This window comes from Pleurodeles waltl, chromosome 3_1, assembly GCF_031143425.1.
Source record: "Pleurodeles waltl isolate 20211129_DDA chromosome 3_1, aPleWal1.hap1.20221129, whole genome shotgun sequence".
NCBI classification, from domain to species: domain Eukaryota; kingdom Metazoa; phylum Chordata; class Amphibia; order Caudata; family Salamandridae; genus Pleurodeles; species Pleurodeles waltl.
Window position 1 is genome coordinate 1862174265 of NC_090440.1, and position 12223 is coordinate 1862186487.

Sequence of the window (12223 nt, forward strand, 5' to 3'; positions counted from 1 at the left end):
AACTACAAAAATCCATCATACACAATTCAAGTTATTAATTAAAATGCAAAAAGAGTCTTCATGTTCTTTTAAACACAACGCTAACGCAGTTAGCATGAAAATGTACCTGGGTCGCGTCAAAATAACCCGCACAGGCGAGTGTGTGTCGGAAAAGGTAAGCAGTGTGTTGATTTCTTACCCGTAAGTGAGGTCATGCGTCATTACTCCTTCTCCGGTCCAATCGGCATGAGTTGTTTTTTTCTCCGCAGGAGAGAGATGCATTGATCCAGACAAAACACCTCGGGTCTGGGCAAGCTTGCATTGTTTTTCTGTGCCCAGCGATGTTGCGTCGTTGCTGCCTCCATCAGCGATGCCGAGCGTCGTTTCCCCAACCGCACTGCAAGCTTTGCATCGATTTCAGGCGCAAAGCCGGTGGCGTGTCGTTTCTTTAGTTGCTCTCGGGGGTTGCGTTGGAAATGTCCCCACACGGCGATCTGTGCATGGATTTCCAACCTTGGTCCACCAGCTTCACCTGTCAAGGCCCCAGGAACTTGATAGGGCACCACTTGGCAGGGCAGGAGTCTCAGCAGAGGCTCCAGGTGCTGGAAGAGAGAAGTCTTTGCTGTCCCTGAGACTTCAACAACAGGAGGCAAGCTCAGTTTCAAGCCCTTGGAGAGTTCCTCACAAGCAGGAAGGCACACAAAGTCCAGTCTTTGTCCTCTTGCACAGGCAGAAGCACAACTGCAGGATAGCTCCACGAAGCACAGTCACAGGCAGGGCAGCTCTACTTTCTCAGCTCTTCAGCTCTTCTACAGGCAGAGGTTTCTCTTGGTTTCCAGAAGTGATATGAAGTCTGTGGTTTTGGGTGCCCTTCTTATACCCATTTTTCCCTTTGAAGTAGACTTACTTTGAAGAAAAGTCTCTCTTGTTTGCGAAATCCTGCCTTGCCCAGGCCAGGCCCCAGACACACACCAGGGGGTTGGAGACTGCATTGTGTGAGGGCAGGCGCAGCCCTTTCAGGTGTGAGTTATCACTCCCTCCTAGCACAGATAGCTCATCAGGATGTGCAGGCTACACCCCAGCTCCCTTTGTGTCACTGTCTAGAGAGAGGTGCAAACAGCCCAACTGTCAAACTGACCCAGACATGGAATCCACAAACAGGCAGAGTCACAGAATGGTTTAAGCAAGAAAATGCTCACTTTCTAAAAGTGGCATTTTCAAACACACAATCTTAAAATCAACTTCACTAAAAGATGTATTTTCAAATTGTGAGCTCAGAGACCCCAAACTCCTCATGTTGATCTGCTCCCAAAGGGAATCTACACTTTAATCATATTTAAAGGCAGCCCCCATGTTAATGTATGAGAGGGATAGGCCGTGTAACAGTGAAAACCAAATTTAGCAGTATTTCACTGTTAGGACATATAAAACACATTAGTACATGCCCTACTTTAAACGTACACTGCACCCTGCCCATGGGGCTACCTAGGGCCTACCTTAGTGGTGTCTGATATTTAAGAAGTGAGTACACTTGCCAAGTCGAATTGGCAGTTTAAAACTGCACGCACAGACGCTGCAGTGGCAGGTCTGAGCCATGTTTACAGAGTTACTATAATGGGTGGCACAACCAGTGCTGCAGGCCCACTAGTAGCATTTGGTTTACAGGCCCTGGGCACCTCTAGTGCACTGTACTAGGAACTTACCAGTAAATCATATATGCCAATCATGGATGAACCGATTACATAACCATTCTGTATAGGAGCATTTGCACTTTAGCACTGGTTAGCCGTGGTAAAGTGCCCAGAGTAACAAAAAGAGCAAAAACAGAGTCCAGCACACATCAGCAACCTGGGAAACAGAGGCAAAACGTTAAGGGAGACCACACCAAGGATGAAAAGTCTAACATCCATCATTTGAACAAGTACTCAAACACCTTGTTTTACACAACAAGTCTCTTCCCATTAGGGATACCGGACTTGAATCGCAGACTACAAATGTATGCATTCCTTGAAAATTGCCAATCTCCACTTGAACTGGATCTGTCATCAGGTTTGTCAAATACTGGTTTGCAACTCCCATGACCTGCACTGTTCTACCTGAAAGGGCCAAATTTGGAACTTCTGCACTTCTCACTGTAGAGTGTGTAGCTCCTGTGAAAACCAAGAATTAAAACTTGTGGCCTATAACCTTTCCCTTCACGTACGGTCCTCTTTGATCTACTTCTAGGGAAGTCGCAAGCACACATGGCTTCTCAACTGAACTGTCACTCATCCATTCATCATTTATTCCATTCTCACTGTGTAACGTGAATTGGTGCACTGTTACTTATTTCTATTATGCCTCTGACCTGTGACCTGCTGAAAAAGCATCATCTGTTGCTGCTCGATGGGGGCTTGAGGTATTTGAATTTGCTGTCTAGGTACCATGGGAACCTGCTGTTGCTTCGGCTGCAACTGTGACATTTGTGCACTGGCCATTTTCACCTGCTGTATGGGATGAATATTTTGCACTTGATTCACTTTATTCTGAAAATTTGGATTGTGACCTCTTACTCGGTCCTCTCACATTCTGGAATGAATTGATGTCGTTACTCTGCTGAACAACACCTTCCTGCACCATTATTCTACACTCTCGTTTCCAATGTCCGACGGCTCCGCAAATGTGACATGGCAATAGCTTCTTCATTCCCTGCACATCATTCTGAACCACTACAGTATTCAAGTCTGGACCACGATTCACGACCTCTACCTCTCATCTGTGGCTGGGACATCATGTTTCCCTGTGGCTGCTGCGGCAACTCCTGTGAAAAATTCCCTTGCATTCCTGTTTGAGCGGCCTTGATCTGTATCACCATTGCCTTCTCTTTCAACTTTTTCTGCTTTAACTCGATTTCATCACTACAGTATTTGGCATACTGCAACACCTCATTAATTGGCTTTGCTTGCCAACAAATCAAATGACTCATAATCATCTGGCTAATCTCAGGTCTCAATCCTTACACAAATCTGAACACAAAGTGAAGCATGTCTTTCGCCTCAATTGTTTCTGTATCACTGTAATGCTTAAATGCCTGCAACAATCTCTCATAATATGCATGTATCGACTCCTTTGCTTCCAGAGCTGTCATGTCAATCTTCTGCCAATCAATATTCTTGGGTGAAATTCTCGATTTCAGAAACTCAATCACCTTATAGTAATATTTCATCACTTCAGGAGATGGTGCACCTGTATCCTTGTCTCTCTCTGGTTCACTTGTTGGCCAGTCTATACTCCTGTTACACTCGATCCACAGATCAGATGGAACCACTATCTCTAGTAATGTGTACAAGTCTTCCCACAAACACTTGATAAGTTTTACAAATCTGTCTGTCTGCTGATATCATTCTACTGACTTTTCTCTCAATTTTGGATAATCATTTGTAAATGATAGAAAGTCACTTCTGCTCCACGGGACATGAACAAATTTCTCCCCTGGAATTTCTCACATTGGTAAAATCTTTACTGGATCCTTTTCCTGCTGCACATTTTCAGTCAGCTCCAAGGAATCCCTTTTTCTCTTGTCTCTTCTTTACCCATCTGCCTTGACATTTGTCTAATGCTCCCCAGGTCTGAGCACTTTGAAGCAGTTCTTTAAGGTGTGCCTTCATTCCGGCTGATCTCACATGTTCAAAATCTTTTGCCTCAAAGTCTGATCTGTAACTTCTTTTCAAATGCTTTGTTTTCTCTATTTCTATGCCGTATTTCTTTGCCAAGTCAGCTAATCTCTGATGCACATTGCTCACTTCTTTTGTAATCTTTAGGCACAAATATCTAAATTCTGCCTCCATTTAGGATTCTAACCTATTTACCCCCATCATTCCCCCAATAAGTTAACCCGCTTCCATGCTTAGCCTAGTATAATTCAAAAGTTCTTCTCCTTTAGGGGCACTCTTTGGGGTATTCAGCTTGGCACACCATTCAGGTAATTGCTGAGCTGTAAGTCCCTGTACCGAAATGTTACTTGCTTGGTCCGGTGGCACCTGCTGTGCAACTGCATTCGGTGTCTGCGGAGTTTCAAACTCTGACTAACGTTTGGCCCTGCCACAGTATTTGGAAGTGCAGCAAATGGACTAAGGTCTAGCAATGATCTTGATCCATCGAAAGTCTGTCCCACAGGAGAGACTACTCGAGCATTTTCATTATGTCCTTCCCACATTAGGTTCTGGGACATTGCTCCCAGTACACCTACAGTCGGTTTCTTCTATGCAAATATTGGTCCCGCTGGACCAACAGTAATAGGTATCGATATAGTATCTAGCACTGCTCTGGCTCCTATCCTCTGTGAGAGACTAACTCCCATAATCTGATTCATGATTGGAGTCAGATCTGGCTGTTTCCCTCTCACTGGTGTAAATCTTGGCATTACCCGCAGCTATACTTCGGGGAATAAAATTGGAGTTGGCTCAGTCTGAACAAATATTGGTCTCAGAAAGACCTGTTCCATTGGCACCACTAAGTAATTTCCATAATGGGCACGTCAGGATAAATTCTTTACCCCTGTGGCAGTTGTACCTGGGTCAGCACTACAGGAGTGGTAGACACATTAAGACCACTTTGCACCGCATTCTGTGTCAGGTTAGCACTACATGGTACTTTGACCACTCTCATGCACTTTATATGGTGGTGGTCGATCTCTCAATAACTGTGTAATAAACTCCTCATAGTCGGACTCCTGTTTCACTGTTGAAGACTTGCTAGCCTCCTTACTCTCAGATGGACTTCTTTTAGTTTTTCGTATAGTTCTTTTTCCTTCCTTCTTATTTTCCTGAGTTATTGCCGGAACCAAATTAATCCCTTGCAAAGTCTCCATTGTCCATGCTTTCTGAACACAATCTCATCTAGCCTCCACTAGAGTCTTTTCTGCCTTTCTCATTCGCCCCTCAAATTTCAGTTGCTGTTTCTGTCTGGCTACTAGCTCCCAAATTGCTAATGCCCCAAACTGTGCTGGTCTTGGAAGGGGCTTTGATTCATATAGCACCATCCGTAAATGCTCCAAAACCCTCAAATTGAACGTCCCATTTGTAGGAAATGCTAAGTTCCCATCTTTTTATGTCAATTTGCACCATTGCTTTAGCTAAAGACATGGCACGACAACCCTCTTCCATTACAATGTAAACCAGTGTATCTTCGGGCGGCCTAGCCTCGCCTACATTTGTTGTAATATACGTATCTTCCCTTAGAGCACTTTTCAATGCTTTGAAAAACTTCATTGTTTCTACCTTTTGTTTTTCAAAATCAAATCAGGGACTGTAACCGTGTGGGTGTGGAGGAACCACTCCAGACTGCGTTATTGAATTAAAAACAAAGGAATTTTATTGAAGATATTGAGGATGGCATGATACAGGTATGTTTGTTTCAGTCTTGTGATCCTTCCCATTCCTCCCGGTCGCCTGGAACAGGGTCGTCTGGCAATCATCTTCCGGTTTCTCCTCCGATACAAGGACGGTATCGCTGGTGCTGGCTCACAGGTGGGCTCCACTCCTCGTCTTCCTCCTTCCGACCTCCGCACGCTGAAAGTGCCGACAGCGGCACATTTGACCTTCTGGTGTCCCGCCGCTGCGGAACTACCGACCAATCACGGGCAGATTGAACAGGACGCTTCGGAGTAACAGGGGCAGAGTCAGCACAAGTGACAGCCATGTGCGGGCGAACGGATCCCAGCCCGTCACATACACTCCCCCTAGAGAGCGGCCTGTCGAGGTGCTCCAAAGCCGGATAACGGGAAAGGAAATCTGCAGCCACCATGTGTCTCCCCGGCAGATGCTGGATCCAAAAGGAGAATGGCTGTAAGGAAAGGAACCAGCGGAGAACACGGGCGTTAGTGTCCTTATGATGGGCAAGCCAGGTCAGAGGAGCGTGATCAGTAATCAGGGTAAAAGTCCTGCCCGACAGGTAATATCTGAGAGATTCAATCGCCCATTTAATCGCCAAGCACTCCTTCTCAATAGCTGGATAATGACATTCCCGTGGTAGAAGCTTCCTGCTGATGTACAACACTGTGTGGAGGGAATCATCATCCTGCTGTTGGGATAACACTGCCCCAAGCCCTATGTCGGAGGCATCAGTCAATAACACAAAAGGTCTACTAAAATCAGGACAACACAGCACAGGTTCCGACATGAGAGCGGTTTTTAGCTGGTCAAAACTACGTACTGCAGACACGGGGGGGTCCAAGGGTGTTGGGACAGGATTTTTTTAGCATATTAGTAAGAAGTTCCTCAATTGTGGAGAAATAAGGAATAAAGCGCCTATATTAGCCAATCAAACCTAGGAAAGCCCTAAGGTCCTTTTTTTTCTTGGGGAATTCCATTTTAGAGATTGCCTCTACTTTTTCTACTTGTAGGCTAATCCTACCATTCCCCACAATATAGCCCAGGTACTTGATACTAGTTTGTCCAAGTTTACATTTGTCTGGATTGGCGGTTAAGTGGGCCTTTCGTAGAGCATGCAATACGGTACCTAGATGTGTCATGTGCTCCTCCCAGGTCTTGCTATATATAACAATGTCATTGAGATAGACCGCAGCATATTGCTGAAAAGGTCGTATGATTTCATCCATGAGCCTTTGGAAGGTGGCGGGAGCCCCATGGAGCCCAAAGGGGAGGACAGTAAAGTGATATAATCCCGAAGGGGTAGCAAATGCTGTTTTTTCTTTGTCTTCCTTTCTTAAGGGTATCTGCCAATAACCTTTCATGAGATCTAGGGTGGATAGGTATTTGGCTTGGCCTAATCTCTCAATCAGTTCGTCGATTCTAGGCATGGGATAAGCATCAAAATAGGTTAGGTTGTTGACACCCCTATAATCTACACAAAACCGTGTGCTGCCATCTGGCTTGGGTACCAATACGACTGGCGAGCACCAAGGGCTGGTTGACGGCTCTATGATACCCGCTGCCAACATGGTTTGGACTTCTTCTTCAATTATCTTTTGCTTTGGATTCCCCTAGGTCTCTAGTTTTCAGAAATGCACAGGTTTGGTAGGTTTCCCTAGGTGCCGGCTGAGCTAGAGGCCAAAATCTACAGGTAGGCACTTTGGAAAAAACAGCTGTGTTTTCAATAAAAAAAATAGGATGTGTCCATGTTGTGTTTTGGGACATTTCCTGTCGCGGGCACTAGGCCTACCCACACAAGTGAGGTATCATTTTTATCGGGAGACTTGGGGGAACACAGAATAGCAAAACAAGTGTTATTGCCCCTTATCTTTCTCTACATTTTTTCCTTCCAAAAATAAGAGAGTGTGTAAAAAAGACGTCTATTTGAGAAATGCCCTGCAATTCACATGCTAGTATGGGCACCTCGGAATTCAGCGATGTGCAAATAACCACTGCTCCTCAAAACCTTATCTTGATCCCATTTTGGAAATGCAAAGGTTTTCTTGATACCTTTTTTTCACTCTTCATATTTCAGCAAATGAATTGCTGTATACCCAGTATAGAATGAAAACCAACTGCAGGGTGCAGCTCATTTATTGGCTCTGGGTACCTAGGGTTCTTGATGAACCTACAAGCCCTTTATATCCCCGCAACCAGAAGAGTCCAGCAGACAAAACAGTATATTGCTTTCAGAAATCTGACATCGCAGGAAAAAGTTACAGAGTAAAACATAAAGAAAAATGGCTGTTGTTTTCAGCTCAATTTCAATATTTTTTTATTTCAGCTGTTATTTTCTGTAGGAAAACCTTGTAGGATCTACACAAATGACCCCTTGCTGAATTCAGAATTTTGTCTAGTTTTCATAAATGTTTAGCATTCCGGGATCCAGCATTGGTTTCACACCCATTCCTGTCACTAACTGGAAGGAGGCTGAAAGCACCAAATATAGTAGAAATGGGGTATGTCCCAGTAAAATGCCAAATTTGTGTTGAAAAATTTGGTTTTCTGATTCAAGTCTGCCCGTTCCTGAAAGGTGGGAAGATAGTGATTTCAGCACCAGAAACCCTTTGTTGATGGCGTTTTCAGGGAAAAAACCACAAGCCTTCTTCGGCAGCCCTTTTTTCCCATTTTTTTGGAAAAAACTAAATTTCCACTGTATTTTGGCTATTTTCTTGGTCTCCTCCAGGGGAAACCACCAACTCTGGGTACCATTAGAATCCCTAGGATGTTGGAAAAAAAGGACGCAAATTTGGCGTGGTTAGCTTATGTGGACAAAAAGTTATGAAGCCCTAAGCGCGAACTACCCCAAATAGCCAAAAAAGGGCTCAGCACTGGGGGGGGGAAAGGCCCAGCAGCTAAGGGGTTAAATGCTAAGAAAAACAACTTTTACCTGAGGCCTGGCAAGTAGGCCAAGACACTCACTAAGTTATGGCCAACAATTAATATAGCTAAAGCTTAATTCATAACCCTTAATATGACATATTACTGTATTAGTCTAATATATATTTAACATTTCAAGAGTATTAAATCATTGATTAGTACATTTTGTTAACATTGGTGGCCATTCTTCGTGATCACATTTTCAAATGTGTGCATTATTTTGCTACATTATTATATTTTCTACACAATCTTTTTAATCAAAATAAATAAACACTCATTAATATTTTTTATTAAGACACCTGCGCTAACAATCCCTCCTCTGATGACTAAATATGTCAACACACTAGTACCCACAAATATTTGCACCAGCTAAAATTCTGACAATTCAATCCCTTCATACTTTTGTTTCCCCTTTGAATTTTCTCTGTAAAAGTTTTCCCTTTTCATTTCTTCCTTCCTCTGATCATTCTTTGGCATTTTCAATTTAATCCTCTTGCATAATTTACACAATCCCCATGTCCCCAATAGACAAACCACAACAATTAATATTCCCTGTAATATTTTTTATAGAATCCTATTCCAAATGTTGCTGAGCCAATTTCTCACTGAATCAAACCCCTTGCCAACCTTTTCCCTAAAACCTGGTTCTTTCAATTCTTCCAAATCAATAGTTGCATTAGTCAGATTAGTAAGTAAGTCTCTTATCTCTTTACTGTTATCTGGTATATACGAACAACAAAGCCTAGAATTAATCGTTCTACAGATTCCACCATCCTTTGCTAAAAGAATGTTTAAAGCAAGACAACTTTGAAGAGACATAGCTCTATCAGCAGCTAATTCAGTACCTATCAGGGGTATGGCTCCTGAAAAAATTGTCAGCATGTTATTCACAATAGTAGACAATTTTTGAATTTTTATGGAATTCAAAATGACTCCCACTGAAGGAATCACTGCTCCAAATATATCTCCCACTATAGCAGAAGAGGGCTCCCTCTTCTGTCTCTTATGATGTAATTCAGTCACTTTCGGAAACTTTTTCAGATCCTCCATTTGATAAATCTTTGGGACAACTATCCCCAAATAACATGTCCCATACCATCCTCTTGGAAGATGGTAATAAGCATTAAGTCCACAGATGTAACAAATCCCTGGAATTGCAGGGTCCTGTGCATTCAACGTAAACGTCCATTTACTCTGAAACAAAAACACATGCCTACATTCACTCATTCCCGCAAATAGTGTCAGTGTGCAATTTAGGCCTATATATTCAAAGTTTCCCTACGTGTTGTGCATCTAAAGCTAATTTCCCTTGTGTTTTAATTGCACTATAAGCATAATCATACTTGTAAGTCCTTTTCTCTATGCCTTTTTGTAGTTTCTCTTTTAATGCTTTTATCCTGTCATCTGTGTGATCTAAGAAGCTTTTCTCTAAAGGTGTAAGCAAGCATGTCAGATTATTTATATGTGCATATGCTGTGCCAAACGTCAATGTTGGTTCAAAGAAACCTCTAACTATTACTATGTAACTATGTCATTATCCTTAGCTACTCTACTCCAATACCTAAATAAAGGAACAAACTAAAACACTACATCATAATTTGAGTAAAACTACTGTATGTACTCATGGTTATAAAATCTCGTTAGTAACAAACTACACCTTATCCCATAGGTAAAAGGCACACTAGGATAAGTGACACCTTCCTTGACTGATGAAGGAATCTGCATACACACAAAGCTGTTCTTCACATTCAATGTCTCAACATACTCACTCAATAAGCTATAGAAAACATCAGAAGAAAGTCCTCCCTGCGCATTAGTATCCTCATGCAAATATTTCTCATCAAATCGAAACCTCTCTAATGCCGTTAGTGCAGTAGTTGTCTCAAAACCAGAAGTATGGTTGGATTCCCTTTTATCAAGAACAGACATACCCACAATCAACACCACAAACAATATATCACACATAATCGCCAAACCAATGCTCATATATTTACAGCGCCTAGCATCTCTACTTTGTTGACTGTTACTCATTATCTGTAAAGAATCAGAAAGCAGAAAAAAATTTGAAAAACTTGCAGCAAAAATCAAAAATAGATAAGTCTTCTTTCAGCAGTTCAGTTTCACTTCCAGGATCCCTTGTCAAAATCGGTTAGCAGCTTTGTCAAAATTAGGTTTCAAAAAGTCAAATCAGGGTATCAATGTCTATTCTGGTTACTTTCAACAGTCTCTTTCTCAAACATTTCTCTCAGATTGTTTCAACAGTTCAGTTCATTAGGTTCCCTCAGGTGCCAAAATACTGCCCTGGAACTTCTCTATCAAAACAAAAAGACATAAACTCTTTCTGCCATTCGTTCGTAGTTGCATACGCCCATTTAGGATCTGCGTATCTTCAACTTGCTATTCTTTCTTTTTAATTTTCAATCACCATTTAGTTCTCCTTCACTTAGATCTTCTCTCCTTGTGGTAGGGATTGTTTGTTCAACCACTTCTTTCCCTTTCTCCACGTGTGACTCCGGCCACTTATCTCCTTTCAGTGAACCCTTTGCCAGTGTTCTCTTCAGTGTCAAACTTAAACCTTCTCCTTGTTCTGCTGTGTTTTCTCTTGGCGGACCTGCAACCGGTTCAAGGAGGAGTCAGATCACAGTGACTTTGATCCACCTCAACTCCTTCCCCTTCTGGGTCTGGCAGTTGCTCTGTTTGTCTTTCAAGATCATCTGCTTCTAGGAAAGCCCTCCTCTGACTAGGCTCTCCTTCTTCTTCAATTGAGATAGGCTCTCCGTCGCCCTCCTGGAGGTCTCCTCCCTCGTCTCTCACAGGAGTGACTGAACCATCATCAACGGCTCAAATCCGGTCTCCATTCCCCTTTGTTCTCCTTCCGGGCCTGAGACTTGTCTCACTGTTGTTGGTACTCTTAACAATGCTTCTTCATGATCCAGTGGACATTCCACTTTCTTCATATGGCCTGCATGATACAGTTCGGAATTCAAGCACACTTCACAGCTGTGGTAGTTGTCAAAACTACCTGATAAGGTCCCTTCCCATGAGGCTCCAAACAAGTCTTTCTCATGTGCTTTCAGATCACAACCCAGTCCCCAGCTCTCAGGTTGTGTCCTGGGTCATGGATTGGTGGCAGTGTTGTGGCTTCCACCTGCTGAGAAAAAGAGCGGACCACATCAGCCAGACCTTTGCAGTAATCCAACACCATATCATCTATAATGTTGACAAGTGCATTTGCTGGCAGTAACCTCATTGCTCTGCCCATGAGGGTTTCATCCGGCGACAATCCTGTCTTCCTGTCAGGTGTGTTTCTCACTGATATCAACACTAAAGGTAATGCGTCAGGCCATTTCAAATTTGTGGATGCACACATCTTTGCAACTCTTGACTTCAATGTACCATTCATCTGTTCCACTAGTCCTGATGTTTCAGGGCGGTAACTATAATGCAACTTCTGCTCAATGTTCAATGCTGCACACAGTAATTTAATTACTTCATTGTTGAAGTGACTTCCCCTATCTGATTCTAAAGAGATCAGAAACCCGAAACGCGTTATCAGTTCCCTAAGCAGTAGTTTTGCTACTGTAAGACTATAATTTCTTCGTGTAGGGTGCACTTCAATCCAACGACTAAAGATGCAGACAATCACCAACACATATCTCAAACCTCCACACACAGCCATCTCAATAAAATCCATTTGCATACTGCTGAATGGAACTCCGGCTCTTCCAAAAGTGACTCAAATTAAGCACTGTCCCTTTCCCTGCGTTTAGTTGTTGGCAAATGACACATCGATGGCAAACTGCTTCAGCAACTTTTCTAAACTTTGGGTTGAACCAATCATGTTTGAAAAAACTAACCATTGCATCCCTCCCAAAATGTGCTTGACCATGATAGTACCTCGCCATTTGAGACAACAGGCTATTTGGCAAAACCAATTGACCCGCTTCTGAAAC